The sequence below is a fragment of the Lactuca virosa genome, chromosome 6 (assembly GCF_052849685.1).
Source record: "Lactuca virosa cultivar CGN04683 chromosome 6, Lactuca_virosa_CGN04683_v6, whole genome shotgun sequence".
In the NCBI taxonomy this organism is placed as follows: domain Eukaryota; kingdom Viridiplantae; phylum Streptophyta; class Magnoliopsida; order Asterales; family Asteraceae; genus Lactuca; species Lactuca virosa.
The window spans coordinates 16,690,001-16,709,631 of record NC_136431.1 but is presented as its reverse complement, the minus strand read 5'-3'; the positions used below and the strand labels follow the sequence as shown (position 1 = coordinate 16,709,631).

At 31.1% G+C, this 19,631-nt stretch overlaps 3 long non-coding RNA genes across 8 annotated transcripts; all 3 read right to left on the bottom strand.

Moving 5' to 3' along the window:
* Positions 1-15,272: 15,272 nt before the first annotated feature.
* Positions 15,273-15,852, bottom strand: LOC145122791 (uncharacterized). The gene is made up of 3 exons (XR_013714734.1): positions 15,778-15,852; positions 15,473-15,508; positions 15,273-15,378 (listed from the first exon to the last, which is right to left on the bottom strand). It is a non-coding gene; the product is annotated as an uncharacterized LOC145122791 (long non-coding RNA).
* A 30-nt stretch (positions 15,853-15,882) lies between these two features.
* Positions 15,883-16,702, bottom strand: LOC145121256 (uncharacterized). Of its 5 annotated transcripts, none has more exons than XR_013714566.1 (4): positions 16,684-16,702; positions 16,490-16,575; positions 16,126-16,399; positions 15,883-16,032 (listed from the first exon to the last, which is right to left on the bottom strand). It is a non-coding gene; the product is annotated as an uncharacterized LOC145121256 (long non-coding RNA). The 5 variants fall into 5 exon arrangements; XR_013714564.1 differs by having other exon boundaries at positions 16,511-16,575; positions 16,684-16,699; XR_013714567.1 differs by lacking the exon at positions 16,490-16,575 and having other exon boundaries at positions 16,684-16,701.
* A 327-nt stretch (positions 16,703-17,029) lies between these two features.
* Positions 17,030-18,547, bottom strand: LOC145118775 (uncharacterized). Of its 2 annotated transcripts, XR_013713444.1 has the most exons (5): positions 18,473-18,547; positions 18,308-18,374; positions 18,149-18,202; positions 17,909-18,037; positions 17,030-17,061 (listed from the first exon to the last, which is right to left on the bottom strand). It is a non-coding gene; the product is annotated as an uncharacterized LOC145118775 (long non-coding RNA). The 2 variants fall into 2 exon arrangements; XR_013713443.1 differs by having other exon boundaries at positions 18,149-18,374.
* Positions 18,548-19,631: the final 1,084 nt, after the last annotated feature.

Sequence of the window (19,631 nt, the reverse complement as noted above, 5' to 3'; positions counted from 1 at the left end):
TTTCGTATTGTTGAGGGTGTCACCTTGGAAAGGTGTCATCCGCTTTCAAAAGAGGGGCAAGTTGGGTCCCCAATTCATTGGTCCATTTAGGATTTCTGGCCGAGTTGGCAAGGTTGCTTATCGGTTGGATCTCCCTGATGAGGTCAGTCGGATCCATAACACCTTCCATATGTCTCAGTTGCGGAAGTGTGTATCAGATGAGGCTGCAGTTATTTTGTTGGATGATATTCAGGTGGATGAGAGCCTAAACTACGTTGAGAAGCTCAGTGCAGTTATGGATAGAAAAACCAAAGCTCTTCGTAACAAAGTGGGGAATGGATCGAAGGGGCTCTGAATGGGCCTGGGAGCCGAAGGACGAGACGAGGGAGCATTACCCAGATTTATTTGCGTCGGCAGACTTCGAGGACGAAGTCTAATTCAAGTGGGGAAGAGTTTTAACATCCAAAACCCAGGTATTTTATTTTAGGCCCTTGATGAACTTTTAAGTTGCAAAGCAGGACCCTCCGTACGCTTGGCGTACATGTGTGTACGCTTAGCGTATACAAGAGGATGCATGGGGTAGCAGAGGCTCGTACGCGGGGCGTACGAGGCCGAAGGCTAAAACCCTAATTCTCGGACTTGAGCCCTATTCAAGCTCATTTATGACCTTGAACCCCTTCCTTACCACCCTCCATTGCCTTTAAATGTCCCTAAAACCCTAGTTCCTTTGAGAGTGATTCTTGAGCTTGAAAGTGCCTAAAATAACCTGTTTTTGGTGTGTTAGCAAGGAGAAGGAAGTGGTGAGCAAGTCTTGAACGTGGGAGAGCTTGTAGATCCTGCATGTAGATCATCTTGGAGAGCTTTTGGAGTGTGAGATTTCCGGACCAGTAGCCAGGCAATATTTTTTTTATCAGCAGTCTAAGGTGAGTCTTCTCACTATAACTTTGGGTCTAAGGCACCAAGGCCGGCCCAATATCCATTTATGTTGTATGCTAGTTGTTGTAAGTTACATGTTGTGATTGGGTTGAAATATACCCCAAGGCCGGGCCCAGTATGATATAATGGGTTAAAATATACCCCAGGGCGGGGCCCACTGTGATATGTTTAGGTTGAAATATACCCCAGGGCGGGGCCCATACTTGTTTTGGGTTGGAATGAACCCCAGGGCTGGGCCCATTTGTATGATTGGTATGTGTCATTTTGGAAAAATTCACTAAGCATTAGCTTACAGCTTGTATTGTGGTTTCAGGTACTTCCGGTTGAAAGGGGAAGGTCCCGGCTTGATGGCGCAACATTCACTCTCCACTATTTTCCGAATTCACTAATATTGACACTCTGATGATTTTGTATGATAATGATGATTATGTATTGGATTTTTGGTATCAAACTTATGGATGTAAACCTTGATTAAAAATGAAAAATTTTATTTGGATTTTTGGGTTGTTACACATATGTATATGCATATGTATGTATATACATATTCATATGTGTATGTGTATGTATATTCATATTTATATTTATATGCATATGTATGAATATTCATATGTATGTATATCCATACATATGCATATATATATATATATATATATATATATATATATATATATATATATATATATATATATAGGTTTGTGTATGTATATGTATGTGTATGCATATGTGTAATGGAAAATGATTACATAGCTATTATAAGTTCATTCCAATATCTAATTTAAGTTCAATACCGTTCATTCTATAAAATCCCAATAATTGTTTTCCCATAACAAAATATATTTAAACAATAGATACTTTAAACAAAAAATATTCAAAACAAAACAACTAACTATCATATCATATTCATCCTTTCTAGCCTCCTGTTAAAAGTATCAAACTTTATCTGCTCCTTTTGATCTGATTTTAGATTGCCAAAATCTTCTACCTCCTTCAATACAACATTCTTGTTTACATTTACATCACATAGTAAACTGTTTGTTGCATATTTTTTTTTTCTGAGACTCCATACTGCTCTAATTGATATTTTGATTCTGCTTTCAATTCAACGTTAAATTTGATTGCACACACAAATGTCTCCAAATGCCTCATAAGAAATATTCGAGAATCCCTTGTCATTTTGTACCCTTTTCCATTTCATTTTCTCAATATTTTCATTTTTTTTCGTTATTTTCTTTGCATTCTTATGTTTAATTTCATCTAAATATTTTGAAAAGAGTTGAACTTGAAAGACAATAAATTTCATGTTATTATTATTCAAATTATAATGCAAATAAAACATGTAATAATAAATTAAATCTTACAATTATTTCAGGAACACCACCATATAAATCTTCATTAGTATTTTTCCGATTATCAAGAATATAAACACATGCTTTTGAAATATCAAAAACTATTAAATAGTAGTTATTGCTTGAAAAAACAGGTAAAAATTCATGTTACATAATATTATGTTAGAATTATAAAAAAAGAAAACATATGAACGCATTTTATCATCTATGCTTATGATTATATATGTATAGGAATTAATATAAATAAATATACATATGTATGTATGCATGTGAATAAAAACATATGAAAATATATGCATATTCATGTTAATATGTATGTATGAATACATAAGTAAATGTAATATATATATATATATATATGAAATATATACACATATACATGTTTATATGTATTTAAGAATACATAGATAAATGTAAAAGATTACTTATGATGTCCATTTTCTTAAAAAAAAATTCATTTATCTTTAATCATAATCTCATTTAAAGCTCTTGAAAAATCCAAATAAGTAATGTCAACATCAGATTCAAACTTCATAGCATTCGTCTAAAAAACAAAAAAAAAGAAAAATTAAGATTCAACAGTGATGGAATTCTATACAATTATATATTTTAATTATATAAATTATATACCAGTAATGACATTCCAAAATAAAATCTTAATGGAGATTCAACAACTTTCCATTGTTCTCCAAAATTCAAAACAATAGACCATACATCATTACAATTAACAACAACTGATGTTTCTGGGATTAAACTTTCTAATGCAACTCTTGTTGTAATATTTACTCCATCAGTTTTAAAAATTGGAAACTTGAATGTAAAACTAAATTAATACATATGCATACATACGCATTTACATACATATGAATATGCATACATATAAATATGCATATACATACATATGCATAATATTATATTGTTTATAAAGTTCATATCCATAAATATGCATATGGATACATATAAATATGAATAGATAGGCATATATATATATATATATATATATATATATATATATATATATATATATATATATATATATATATATATATATATATATATATATATATATTCACACATGTATATTCAAAAATATGCATATACATACATAAGCATATATATATATATATATATATATATATATATATATATATATATAATTTTAACTAAAATTAACATAAATATACCTTTGATCACCAAAAGAGGAAATAATCTATCCGAAACTTTGATTTCATTAGGATCCAACTGATTTTTTATATCAACATTTCTTTTCATGAAAGGGGGCACATATATGCAGAAACTTCTTTTTTTTTTCTCATTTTCCGTTGACATTCTCTATCAATGGAATTGAAGTCATTGGAAGAGTAGCAATAGAACCTTCAGGTTTTGATCTTTCAATATGATAAATAACACTTGGAAATTCGTACAATATTTACAACATTATAATAAAAAATTGAAGTTATAAAATTTAAATTAAATATACTATATTACCTGCAAAACATATGAAGAGTAAGGACTCATTTGTGTAGGTGTTTGTTGAATATTTTCTGATGAAAAAATAGTTTTAACAAGAGATTCTTTTTTTGGTGATTTGGTTTCAACATTATAATTACCTATATCCACACTTTTTTCTTTTGACCTTTCTTTTTATTTGGATTTGATTTCTTCATTTGCTCCTTGTTCATATTCATTACCTCCATCCATACTTTTTTTCTTTTGACATTTCTTTGTTTTTTGGATTTGATTTCTTCATTTGCTCCTTCATCATTCATTATTAAACCATCTAATATATTATTAAACTCTTTCTTTCGGTTCCAACAATTTTCCATTTGTGGGATGCTTTTTCAATTTCTCATTTAAGACAAAAATGACATCTGTTTGTATTGAGAAATTATGGAAATCTTTTTGGCAATATCATTAATTTTGTCCTGTAAAATTTTAGAAACATTTTTTTCTATAAAATTTTGTAATTATTAAAATATTAAAATATTAAATAAGAACTTTTATTAAAATTACCTCAATTGAATTCTCATCTTCATTCTCAGCTAAACTTCCAAACCATCCATTTTTCAATTCAGCTTCTTGTCTATCTTTTACGATTTTTGAATTTCAAAAAGTTATAGTAGGAATTTTTCTTTCAAAAACATCATCTGAACCGTTGTTGTTTTTTTTTTTTTTAACAAAAGCAAGCTGCAAATAAATTGGTTAAGTAAATTAGTTTTAATTTAAAAATTTTAAATAAATAATTCAAACAACATGAAGAACTAACAAGCAGAATAGTTATTGGTCTAACATAATAACTTTTTTCACTTCTTCTAGTCCACTTCCTTTTTAAATCTTTCAAAGCATTCAACACAAAGCCACACCAATTAATCTTTGAAAAATCAACTTCTGGTAGCGATTTGTGAATGAACCTTATCATACAATATCCACTAGACTATGGCTTGACAATCGTATTTAAAAATAATGAAATGAAATTTAATTTAAATAACATTTCATTTGTTTCCTTTTCCTTATTTTTACAATTTATTTTTACTTATGAAAATTTTATTAATTTTTCCAAATTGTTGATAATACTTCTTAAGAACTTGGTTATTATCATCAACTTCAACTAGGTCTTTGAAATTGGTTCCATCTATAGGAATGCTCAATAACTCATGAACTAATTGTTTAGTTATCTCAATTTCAACTTGATTTGTTGATATTATCATCTTCTAATTGTTGGGAATAAATCCTAGATGACGAATGCGGAATATCAAGAACAATCAAGAATCAATCACCATAATATGCAAGTAATCTGATAAAGGTTTTTGTGTATATTGATTATGACATGAACATACAGAGAAAAACCTTATCTGGTAAAAACCTATATACCAAAAGTTAACCTAATGATTTTTTATAGGGAACAATATACATATATATATATATATATATATATATATATATATATATATATATATATATATATATATATATATATATATATATATATATATATACCATAAATATAAAATCAATGCATTAATATAAAACCAATGCCTTAGAAGAGCTCGATTAAGAACTTCTACTGTAGAGGCACCATAGGGAATCATAAAATGATTAACACTAAAAAGGTTTCCCTAAATAACCAAATATGCCAAATGAGTTTCAATATCTCAAATACTCAACAATCTCCCCCTATATGTTGAAACTGATGAAGATCACGATTTCCGATTTTCTTGGCATTTCTCCCCTAAATTGTGAGACTCATGAGCACATGGGGTATTCAAAGCGAGAGAAACAAATATCGTCTTCCAAAAACGAACTCCCCCTTGAATAATCATCACTCCCCATTGAATCTTCAACAAATATCATGGAGAGAATCCGAAAAGTTAAGAAGAATTACCAACAATCTTCAAAACCCGTCAGATTTGATGAAATAAATCCTTTTTAGAATATTCGCAATTCTCAAAAATAAAACCGGAAAAATAACAAAAATTAATTTTGTATTTTCCTATATTTAAATTTAGACAAGAGAATACAATAATAAGCAATTATTTAGAAGGGATTAAAAAGAATAAGACCAAAGAAAAGGACTAGAAATGAAAAAAAAATTGGCAAGAGGGGGTTAAAATGATAAAAACCCAAAAATTGAAAAGAAATTTGGAATATTGGGTAGAAACAGTCAAATGGTGAAAGATTGAGGGCTGTAAATGAAACTAGAAGCTTCTTCGTCACTGGAACGGAGAATGAACACGTTGTTTGACTCTAAAAAGTCAAAGAAGTTACGAATCAATTTCATTTGATCGATTCTGCAATTACGAAACGTCAAATCAATTCCGATTGAAACCCCGATTCCCGTTTCTGATTTTGACGACGTTGATTTCTGATAATTCCATTTTCTATTTCGACTCCGTTGTGCATATCCGAATTCGGTTATGATGTTTTCCGATTTTGGATTAGAAGGCCGATTGCGAATCTTTTGCCCCTCTAATGATCAATCTCCGAATGCAGTTGTTAAACCACGAACTCCGATTCGAGAAATTCTGAATGCATAAATACCGATCACGATTGTGGTGTAGTTGCGAATCCGACCGGAACTCCGAAAGTGATTTCAATTTTGAGACAGTAACACCGGTTGCGAATCGAGTGCAACAGCCGAGCCTTGAACTGCGAACCTATAATTGCGAAACCGATTTCATCCGAATGTGCGAACGTTCGTAGATGAACAGTGACCTGCGAATGTTCGCAAGCAACAACCGTTCGGAGCGAGACAAAGACGGTGATTTGAGATGCGAAACTGAGTTGCCGGAGAAAAAGAAATCAGTTCGTTCTTTATATTACATATGCGAAAAGAGCCCTTAAAATTGAAAGAAATGGCAGATTATGCCCTTAATTCCGAAAGTGACTCATTTTTGTCTCTAAATGCGAATTTAACCCCAAGATTTGCATAAATGCGAATTTGACCCTCCTAATTGCAGTGAACTGACAACTTGTACCCTTTTTGCTGAAAAGTGTCAGATGACAGCCTTCTTTTTGCAGAAAAATGTCACTTTTAACCCACTTTTTCAACTTTTCACATTTTTATCATTTCCAACAATTAAAAAATCAATAAAATTGATTTCTTCAACACAATTTAATATCTTTGACTGAATCTTCACAAGATTTTGTCCTTTTTTTTTTATAAAGGACAAAATCTTTTATGAGACTTTTGGTACTCATTTAAGATTCAACATTGAAGTATGTTTCTTGCACACCCACTTATTTGAAGAAAATCTATCATCTTCTGAAAATAATACCCGCTTTTTAGTTGGAAAACAAAAATTTCCAAAAAATTCATTAAACCAACCAAATACTCTTTTCTCTTTTCTCCAACTTTTACCATATTCATCTGAAGAAAAATGTGAATGGAAGTTCTTTTGAACATTCTTGACTTCAGCTTTTTGAAGATTTTCACATGCATTAGATACTTGTACCTTGGGTATCCAAACCTTTTTTATTTTACTCTTGTTCTTGTTCTTTCTTTTCTGATTTCTAGGCTTCAGAAACGAATTTCAAATCTGAACAACCTCTTCATCTTTCTGAATCTGAACATTAGAAACCTTTGGTACACAAACTTTTGGAGTTTAATAAATCTGAATTTCTTGAATTATTGGCTTTCTGTAAGGAATCAGTCCTTCAAAAACATCATCAGAACACAAAAAATCATATGTTGTTGTTCCAATAGAGCAAAATGTCTTTACTTTCATGATTTTCTGAATTTTTACATTTAGATTCTTCTTCGGAACTACTAGATTCGGATTGTGAAGCTTCTGAAAAATTTGAAACACTTGACCCCCCCTCAACAAGAACATTTGGGTCACTTTTTCTTTAGAAACTTGAAGAACATCATGAACTTCTCCAAGAACACCAATAACATCTTCTTTTTCTTTTCTTTCTTTCTCTAACTTCTGCTGTTTATTTTCCCAATCTAAATGTCCATAGATAATACAAAATTGTTCTACTATTCTCTCATTCTTTTGTAATTCATGTTCATTAACATATGAGTATTCAGTTATTTTCTCATCAACAAAGAAATTGTATAACTTAGTAACATCCTTTAACGTAAAATCACCAAGAACATGAAACAAAGTCACTTTGTCTACACCATAGATTGGTTTAGTAACCTTTAATCCAAGTTCTAAAATGGAGTTACAGAATAAAAGATCCATTAGATCTTCAACAAGTGACAGATCTTGAAGAGAAAGAAAGTAGATCTGTTAAGAAGTCTAGAGAGAGAAAACGGATATGAGATGGTTTCTAGACAGATAAAACGGATATTAGACAAATTTTAGAGAGATAAAGTAGATATGAACACAAAAATTCGAATAAAAACGAAAATTTCCCTCTAATTCTCTTCCAGAACACGATTCAAGAACAAATCAGATGAAATAATGAGTAGAAGATAACATATCTGAACAAGATTTTGCAATAAAGCGAGGTATTAGAGTTTTTCTTTTCAGAAAACTTACAAAACCTGAAGAACAAGGTGAGATTCATGATAAAATATCGCCATAAACAAGATCGATTCTTGCAATAATCGATGAGATCTAAAAGAACCCGCTCTGATACCACTTGTTGGGAATAAATCCTAGATGACGAATGCGGAATATCAAGAACAATCAAGAATCAATCACCATAATATGCAAGTAATCTGATAAAGGTTTTTATGTATATTGATTATGACATGAACGTACAGAGAAAAATCTAATCTGGTAAAAACCTGTACCAAAAGTTAACCTAATGATTATTTATAGGGAACAATAAATATATACCATAAATATAAAATCAATGCCTTAATATAAAACCAATGCCTTAGAAGAGCTCGATTAAGAACTTCTACTGTAAAGGCACCGTAGGGAATCATAAAATGATTAACCCTAAAAAGGCTTCCCTAAATAACCAAATATGCCAAATCAGTTTCAATATCTCAAATACTCAACACTAATCATTAAAATTGTCTAAAATAACGTCCCAGTTTAAATTGTATTATATCAATATCAATTTCTAACATCGAGCGAAATCCCATTTGTTTAACAAGTTTTTTCTGCTCTTCACTTAACAGTTTAATTGCTTCAGCAAACTGTGTTGGAGTCGTTCTTGTATGCAAGCCAAATGGATCATTTGATTTTTCTTCTTTCTGATTTTCATCATTTTCGTTTTTTTCTCACAGATGATCCTAAGCTCCAGTTGTCATTAATTCATTCGACTGGACTAACTTCTATTATTTTAAATTTGCTTGAATGGTCTGATCTCTTTGAATTTTCTTTCTCTTTGAACATTCTTTCTTTTTATTTTAGAATTTAGACCATTAAAAAATAAAAAAAAATATAATCCTACATAATAGAATTAATAAAATATAAATTAAATTTCAAAAACAAAAAAATATAAAATTAAACCTCATGTTCATTTACTTGTATATGCATACGTATGTATTTGCATATGTATGCATATGTATATCTATGCATATGCATATGTATGTATATGTATATGCATATGCCTATGTATGTGTATATGCATATGTATGTATCTGCATGTATGCACATACATAAGTATGTATATATATATATATATATATATATATATATATATATATATATATATATATATATATATGCATGTGCATATGTAGGTATATACATATGAATGTATATGTATGTATGTATGTATGTATATATACATACATAGATATGTATATACACATGCATATGTATATGCATATTCATATGTATGTATATGTATATGTATTTATATTCACATGTATGTATATGCATATGCGTATGTATATGCGAATTCATATATATGTATATTCATATATATGTATATATATATATATATATATATATATATATATATATATATATGTATGTGTATATGTATGTGTATACATATGCATGTATATACATATGCATATGTATGCATATACATATGTATATGTATATACATACATACGTATTTGCGTATGTGTGTATTTGCATATGTATACATATGCATACGTATGTATATTTTAATGTACATATATGTATATACATATGTATGTATATGCATATACATACGTATGCATTTGCATATGTATGCATTGGCAAATGTATGTATATGCATATGCATATGTATGTGTATTTATATGTATGTTTATATGCATACGTACATTATGCTCCTCAAAACGAGATGCTATTAACTAGCCTCCAACAGATAACCATGGTGTCAGTCTATTGGAATTCCTACCTCATGAAACAACAAAGATGATAACTAAGGAGTGATTATACCCTAAAATGAAAATCTTACTGTGCAATCAGGTTTGTTTCTTCTTTTTTATTGTAGCATGCTATATGAATGTCAATATGCATGCAAAAATATATGAATGTTGTAACGCCTGGTTCCTGGTATGCATTCAAATTATTTATTTTATTCATTTTGGAAGGGCTACTCGACGAGTTGGTGGCCCTAACTCGTCGAGTAGAAGGCAGATTATATGCGGGTTTTTAAGTTTGCTACTCGACGAGTCCAAGTTTTGACTCGACGAGTAGGATAGTCTGGATGAAACCCTAATCTCTAGGGCTCTCACCCTATTTAAGCATCATATCTGGCCTCCACCCCAGCCTCCATCACCTCCAAACCCTAATCTCAAAACCCTAATCAACCTTGAGTGATCTTGAGCTATTTCTTGCCATTTTTGTGATTTAAAGCTAGAAGAAGGAAGCAAGGACTTGGAGTTGCAGAAGGAAGGCTGAAGATCCAGAGCTAGGGACTCATTTATGTCTTGATAGAGGTATAAAACTTATACATTGGCTTCTATTCACTTAGATCTTCATTTGAGCTTGTATATTGTCACTTTTGGGCCATTTCCAAGGTCATTCCGAGATTTGAACTCTTGGGGATGTAAGGACTTCAGATCTAGGCACTCTTGAGCTTTAGGAGCTCAAAGTTGCCACCTTTATTCAGCAATGGCCCTATTCCATGACTTAGACCTCCATTTTAGCTTGTGGTGGGTGTCTTAGCTTCATAACGCCATGCATGCATGTAAAGTTAGCAACTTTAGGTGTAATGCTAGTCTAAGGAGTCCAGATCTATGAGTTGGAAGCATTGGAACTGATTAGAATCGACTGTATGGATTTGGTATATGAGGGACTCGACGAGTTGTTCTTGTGACTCAGCGAGTCGGTTCGTGAACCCCTAACCCATTTTCTGGTTTGAGTGGAACCGTTGAGTCTAGGAGATGACTCAGTGAGTTGGGCAAGATTAGGACTTGGAAACTGAAGAACTCGACGAGTCCAAGGAGGGACTCGACGAGTTAATACGTTGTGTCCCGATGCTATGACAGGAAGAACTCAACGAGTCTGGGAACGGACTCGACGAGTTGACTCGGTTGACCACGAGTCTGAGTAGTACATGAACTCGCCGAGTTATGACATAAGTCGACGAGTTGGGGTTGACTGGGAGTTGACCTTGACTTTGACTTTGACCTGGTTGTTGACTTGGATCAAGGGTAAAATGGTCATTTTACCCTGAGAAGGATTATCATATTTTTGACTAAGTATTACTGTGATATTGATAGTCGGGGAGCCTTTGGAGTAGCTATCAAATATTCCTCACCGCGAGTTTTTGCAGACAGCCTTGCAAGGTGAGTTTCCTTCAGTAGGAACGGGTCTACGGCACCAAGGTCGATCCGTATATGTGATATGATAGTTGTTGAGTGTGGGCGGGGCCCGAATCTTATGGCAGCCGAGTGTGGGCGGGGCCCGAATCTCGTAGTATTATTTTAGTATAGTTATGTGACTGTTTGATAGGAGTAGATATACTTGTTGTCTGTGTGATACTTGTATGTATGTTATACAGCGTAGTGTGGGCGGGGCCCGAATCTCCTAGACAGCGGAGTGTGGGCGGGGCCCGAATCTCCTAGACAGCGGAGTGTGGGTGGGGCCCAAATCTCCATGGGAGTGGGTGGGGCCCGTATCTCTTAGTTGCATGATATGTGTATGGTATGTGGTAGTTTGGTGAGACTCACTAAGCTTCGTGCTTACAGTTTTCAGTTTTGGTTTCAGGTACTTCCACTAGCAAGGGGAAGGGCTCGGGATGATCGCATGACACACACCACAGTTATAGCCTGGGATGTTTAGACTCTGATGTTTTTCTCATATGATTTTGACATAGTATTTGACATAATGTTTTGAGATACATGATTCTTGGTTTTCTTTATGATGATGGATGATTCATGGTTTTATTATAAGTTTTAAAACGAAATTTTTGGATTGTATTTTTGGGATGTTTCAAAGGGAAATTGTCATAAAAGTCCTAATATTAACGAAAAAGTTACACTTTAGTCCCAAGATTTTGTTTTGAACGAAAAAGTCCTGAAAACCGGAAAAAATTTACAGTTTGACCCTTTTTGACCGGTTGAAACCGGTACCAAATTAATTTGGGACTATTTCGTAAACTAACCCAAAATATTGAGACTTTTCTGTAAACAAAAATATTAGGACTATTCTGTAAACAAAAATATTAGGACTTTTCTGCAAACAAAACCCTTATTATTATTATTATTATTATTATTATTATTATTATTATTATTATTATTATTATTATTATTATTATTATTATTATTACTATTATTATTATTATTAAAAATATAAATAAGAATACTATTTTTTGAACTTGTATTATTAATATTGTTAATAAAGCATATAAATGTATTTAAATGAAAAAATAATGACATTGTTTAAGGGTGGAGGTGGAGGAGATGGTTATGCTTTTGGCATTGAAATCATGAACTTCTGTTTCTATATTTTTACTTTATATATGGTCATTTCACATTTGTTATTATTGTTTTCAATTCAGAATATTAATACTTTAACAATTTAAAATAAATTGCATATTTGTAAAATTGTTTATAAATAGTTTAAGGTAGAAGGATTTCTCACTTTGTATATAAAATTGTTTAAGGTATAATGATTACTTTCCAAATCCAACAGATCCACTACAAACATCTACATAGATAGGTAGCTCATATCAAAATTTCAAAAGTATTAATTACAATATCTTGTTTAATAAAAAAGTAATAGGACATGTTTTTTGGATTAATACTTTTGAATTTTGATTAATACTTTTGAATTATTCCTTTTACTTCTATTAAACAAGATATTGTAATTAATACTTTTGAATTTTGATATGGGCTACCTATGTAGATGTTTGTAGTGAATCTGTTGGATTTGGAAAGTAATATTCTACCTTAAACAATTTTATATACAAAGTGAGAAATCCTTCTACCTTAAACTATTTATAAACAATTTTACAAATATGCAATTTCTTTTAAATTGTTGAAGTATTAATATTCTGAATTGAAAACAATAATAACAAATGTGAAATGACCATATACAAAGTAAAAATATACAACCAGAAATTCATGATTTCAATGCTAAAAGCATCACCATCTCCTCCACCTCTACCCTTAAATAATGTCATTATTTTTTCATTTAAATGCATTTATATGTTTTATTAACAATATTAATAATACAAGTTCAAAAAATAGTATTCTTATTTATATTTTTCATAATAATAAGGGAAAACTACAATAAAGTCCCTACATATTGGCCTCATAATCGATTTAGCCCCTATATATTTTTTTATTCAATTAAGCCCCAAATACCGGTAATCGTATTCAATTTAACCCTTTGACCCGGTCAACAGGTCATCCAACTTTGAAAAATTACATTTTTGGCCCAGATTTCAAAATTTATTACAAATTTGGTCCAAAATTTACACTTTTGGCCCAAATTTTAAATTTTGTTACAAATTTGGTCCAAACTTTACCCTTTTTGCCCAAATTTTAGAATTTTATTATGAATTCATCCTAACTTTAGTTTTTTTTTACATCTTTTTTTTTTCTCAAAGAGTTGTTTCTAATATGTTTTTTCTTTATAAAATCATATTTATACAAAAAAAAAAGTATTTTCACATAAAAATCTTATATTTTCTATATAAAAACTTTTTTGTATATGAAATATCTAGTTATAAAAATATGTATTTATTAAGTATATAAATATATACAAATCCGTTTTTATAAAAAAAATGTATACAAAAACGTATTTTACAAAAAAATGTATACAAACACCTATCACCTTTATATATATATATATATATATATATATATATATATATATATATATATATATATATATATATATATATATATATACACACACACACAAATAGGTGTGTATCTATATTTTTTTTTATAAAATCGTGTTTGTTTATATTTTTTTATATAATACGTGTTTGTATATATTTTATAAAATCGTGTCTCTATACATTTTATAAAATGTATACAAACACGTATTATATAAAAAATTATTCAAACACGTTTTTATAAAAAAAAAATGTAAACAAACACGATTTTATAAAAATATATAGATAAAATAGGTGTTTGTATACATTTTTTTTGTAAAATACGTTTTTGTATTCATTTTTTTATAAAAACGGATTTGTATATATTTATATACTTAATAAAGACCTATTTTTATAACTAGATATTTCATATACAAAAAAGTTTTTCAAAAAAGTTTTTATATAGAAAATATAAGATTTTTTTTGTGAAAATACTTTTTTTTATAAATATTATTTTATAAAGAAAAAACATATTAGAAACAACTCTTTGAGAAAAAAAGTTGTAAAAAAAACTAAAGTTAGGATGAATTCATAATAAAATTCTAAAATTTGGGTAAAAATGATAAATTTTGGACCAAATTTGTAACAAAATTTAAAATTTTGGCCAAAAATGTAAATTTTGGACCAAATTTGTAATAAAATTTGATATCTGGGCCAAAAATGTAATTTTTGAAAGTTGGATGACCTGTTGACCGGGTCAAAGGGTTAAATTGAATACGATTACCGGTATTTGAGACTTAATTGAATAAAAAAAATATAGGGACTAAATCGATTATGAGGCCAATATGTAGGGACTTTATTGCAGTTTTCGCTAATAATAATAATAATAATAATAATAATAATAATAATAATAATAATAACAACAACAACAATAACAACAACAACCACAACAACAACATCAAAAATAATAATAATAATAATAATAACTAGAAAGGTGACCCCCGCGTTGCGGGGGTCGGAAGGTGTCACTTTTGTTTGGAAGTATAGTACATTGTTCTAATTGGTAGCTACAGTAAAGTATGTTGCTTGAGTCAATTTTATTTTACTTTGCTGCTTTACAAATGATCTTCTACCACTCTTTGCACCTTCAATATAATTCCGGTCATACTGATAGTCAACGTCGATTGCATCCATCTGCAAACAACATAGAACCATCAATATAACATATTTCATACAGACAACAGTAAAAATTCGTACAACTTGACAGCAACAGATTTTGCTAGCAACAATTTTATCAGATAATGTCATTTTGACATCAATTTGTTCTCAAATGTTTTACTCCTCTTCCTGGAAATGAAATCGAACCCACATAATCTCCTACAGAGTACGGGCTATTGTTTCCCTTCCTCTAGTCTCCTGTACGACAGATTCCACACACCTGACCAAGTGGCTGATACCACTCTAAATCTTGATTTGAAGTAAGCTTTGTTGTCTGGGTTTACTGAAAGGTAATTTGCTATTAGAGAACAAAATTTACAACTATAGAACAATAATAAATAAAAAGCGCAAAAGAATATTCAAAAAAAAAAACTTACAAACAGAAGTTTGAAGTGTTGAAATCTTCATTAAACCTGCAACGAAACGAAACAAACAAAAATATGTGAAATATGAAATCAACAACAACTATAACTATACTTGACTGGGTGAAGTTGAATCCATAGCGATGGAGTGTGCCTAGAAAGAAGTAAAAGTAATGCAATTGAAACGAATCAGCTACAAAACTTGTAGTAAATCAAACTTGTAGAGTTGGTAGTATGATTCACATAATCGAGATGTAAGTTATCATGATTACAAATCTAGGGATTAGAGGGATCGAGACACTAATGGTCATCGAACTAACCTCTAAAACTCTGTCAGCCATTGGTCTTGAACAACCTGATATCAAAATGAACCCCTACCATATGTCCGAGTGTTTTCCTAATGAAGCAAAAACACAATTGGGTTATTCTACAAAAGTGCCAATGTATTTACCATGTTGTAAGAAATATAAGTTTAATCTAGGAAGAAGAGATCGATGATACAGTTTTCCAAGTACAAACACACTCTTGACCAGATTTTTCGTTGAGGAGTTTTGTCGAGCAGCTGGTGTTCAAAACTTAAAAAAGCACAAAGAACAGAATCAATAAGTTTAGAAAACACTAAAAATCGTGAAATTCAGAAACAAATGATGGAATCAAACTGCTCTTACACTCTTTCCTGTCTTCCCTCACCTTCTGTCTCCCCCTGAACCAAATTAGTTGATGGCAGTTGGGTTCGATGACCATCAGTTGCAGCAACAACAATCAATTGCAATAACAGCGTGCATCTTGTATGCTTCATATAACCTGATGCAGTTGTCGACTGTAAAAAATAAGTGAAAGACCCTGAGATCAGCTTGCTGGCCCAGCTGAGTTCATCGGTTTGGTATTTAAGTGAGAGAAGGATGAGATCGATGTTGAATATGAACAATCGATTGGGTTATCCTACAAAAGTGAAAGAAGACGGATATGGGTGAGACGTAAAGACGTAAAACAGGAAGAGAACAAAATCAAACGAAAAATCAAACACCCAACAGAAAATAAGAATGTTCTCACTCCATGTTCATTGATAGTTCGATATTTATTAAGGTAAGAAACATTAGACATCCCAAACCATGGACCTGGAGCAACAAACATAGATACATGGCATACCTTCAGGTTTGCAAATCAATGAAAACAATAAGCACAATAGGACATAATGATCTAACGTTTAAAGGAGAAAATAACACCTTTTCTTGTATAAAGATGTATTAAAAGTCTTGGGCTCAATAAGAAGTGTTCCTGAAGCAAAAAAGAAACAAAAATTAACATACATATAAATAACTATAGTTATTATTTATTTTTCTTTTTTATAGATTTTTAACTATAAATCTTTTGTATTTATAATAATTACCAATGAATCCAATCTTCTTTTGCTTCAAAAAACCATGTCTGCCAATAAAATATAATTATATCTATTTTTTAACTACTATTAAATAATTATTGGATTGTTTTTAATTTTTTTATAAAAAATTTACCATATGGTCAAGCTTTCTCTCCATATCAGTGCTGATAAGAGTTTGATAACCTCCCCCACGACCACCTTAACAACAGATCCGTCCATTTGTCTGGAAGCAAGCAAAGAGAGTCGACTCAATAGCTATTTCAATATAAAAGCACAAAGTTATTATAAAATGCAATATTTAAAAGAAAGGTCATAAAATGGGAATGTTAATCAATAATTCAGGATATGTTATGGGTACCTTACCATTTTGAGCTACCGCAGCCAAAATTAACAAATCAAAATCAATAAGAAATATATTTCATACTCTCATCCTTAATGTATCAGCTGATATATTATACAACACTCTTCTGTGATATGTGTGCAGGTTGAGATTTTTGTTAACATAGGAACATAAACATTTTTTATTAATTGAGACACTAATTACATAAATCCGATACATATATATATATATATATATATATATATATATATATATATATATATATATATATATATATATATATATATATATATATATATATATATATATATATATATATATATATATATATATAACCTCCAACCATCACAACCCTTCAAGATGACAATTAATTTTAACCGCTATAACTACCTTTAACCACCGTATAAGTGACTTATATAACAACTAACTGATAACAAAATTTAACAGTCACAACCAAGCATATTAAATGTCAAGATTACCCTTCAACATTACAAAGAACAAATCATCATTTTAACCAATAATTGCTGGTGCTCTAGTCCAATCCAAAAGATAAGGGTGTTCTGGTACATGAAGTTCAATTAACGCATACTAAAAGAAGCTAGTTTTCATATTACAATATACAATGTTCTTTAATATTCCCATGAGGATTATACAAAACGACAATCGTACATAGAAAGTCACATATAAAATAAAAACTATAAGATTAATGAAACAAATGTTTAAAGTTTACCTCTTTTGTCCAAAGACAGGTTTCCATCTGCTAATGTTTTAGACATGTGTTGAAAAACCCCAAATTAAGCTTTCAACACTGAAAATAGAATCCAATAGCGACTCTTCACTGCTGTTGCCCAAATTGTGCCTACATATACATTTTTATCAAGACTCCATTATATTTTGTGAGTTTGGTTATTCAAAAAATCAAATCAATCATTATATTGAATAAAAGTTAAAGTTTGTAAATTAAACTAACCATTGCTGGTAAGCTTGTGGTTTGAGACCCAAAATTGCAAGCATTCCATTTGACCTGCATCATACTTCCAATTTTTTGCTTCATAATAATTATATTAAACTAATAGAAACTTCAAAAAATATTTTCTTTAACATTCAAAGACTGGATGGCAAAAGAAACCTTATGAGCTGGTTACAATCGTTGTGAATGCCTCAAAGGTATTTCATCGAACATGTGGTAAGCAAAGCTGATAAGAAGAGCAAATTCCAATCTCAGAAACAAAGTAGAGAAAGCAGACAGAGTTGGTAGAAAAAGAAAGTGTCGATTGAAGTCAAAATCAATTACCCAACTGAATCCATTGTACTCATATGCTCCCTTCACAATTTCTTTTCCAAAACCCATGGCGTGTTTCTAGGTCTGTAATCATCAAAATTACAGAAATCATACCAACAGGAAAAAAAACTTGTTGGACATCATTTACCTACAGTGGAAACTTGCTTTAGGAGATGAAATCATTTAGGAGATGAAGTCATTAACTGCTTATTCGAAATCTTGTGCTGAGAGAAGAAACAATACCTTTCACACCTGTGTGTAGAGTGAAACAGTCCTCCAATCCCACAGATGTTGAAGAAGAAGGGAAAACGAAGAGTAAATGACCGGAATTCAAGGCTCGCAAGGCATGAAAGAAGTCCATGTCGGTGGATTCCTGTCCAATATCGGTTCTCTATCGGTAGGTGTCGTAGAAACCTAATTTTGATGTCGTGTTGAAGGAGATGTCCAGATACAACAAACACACATAAAGAAACCGCACTGGGAAGAAAAATGCGTGGAGCCATAATCGATTACAGAAAGAAAGAGATATGATTTCTGGAAAAGAAAGAGATAGAGGAACAGATAAAGTGAGAGGGAGAGAGAGAGAGAGAGAGAGAGAGAGAGAGAGAATCACCTAGTATTGGTTTTGTGAAGAGGAGAATCGATTTGAGGTAGCGGTTATGGAAGGACCAAAAGAAGCGGTAGGAGAATCGATCGTTGATAATCACATAAACCTAGAGGAAAAAGTGTTTATGACGCCGTTAACAGAGAGAATCGATCGTTGATAATCATACACTTAAAAATCAATCACAGAGCATGAAACACATACCGATTCAGCCATAAGTCGGAAGCCCTAAATCGTCGATTTGAACGTGGAACATCCGGTGGTGGGGGCCGACGATTTTGAAACTTGCTCTCTAGGGTAGGAGTTGGTGTAGGTCAACGATTCTCAGAAGAAGAAGAAGAAACCTCAGATCAAGCGGAGGGAAGATGGTCAGGCGAGAAGAGGAGAAGAGACTGTGTATTTTGGGGATCAATTCCATTTACCAGAAAAGCATGTGAACGGTGATGGAACCTTTAATCGAAGATGGGAGCAGACGAATAAGAAAACCCTCTGAAAATAAAAGATGAGGCGGTGAAAGAAAGAGAAGAAGGCACGTATGTTCGTCGTGTCAGAAGTCGATGACTACAC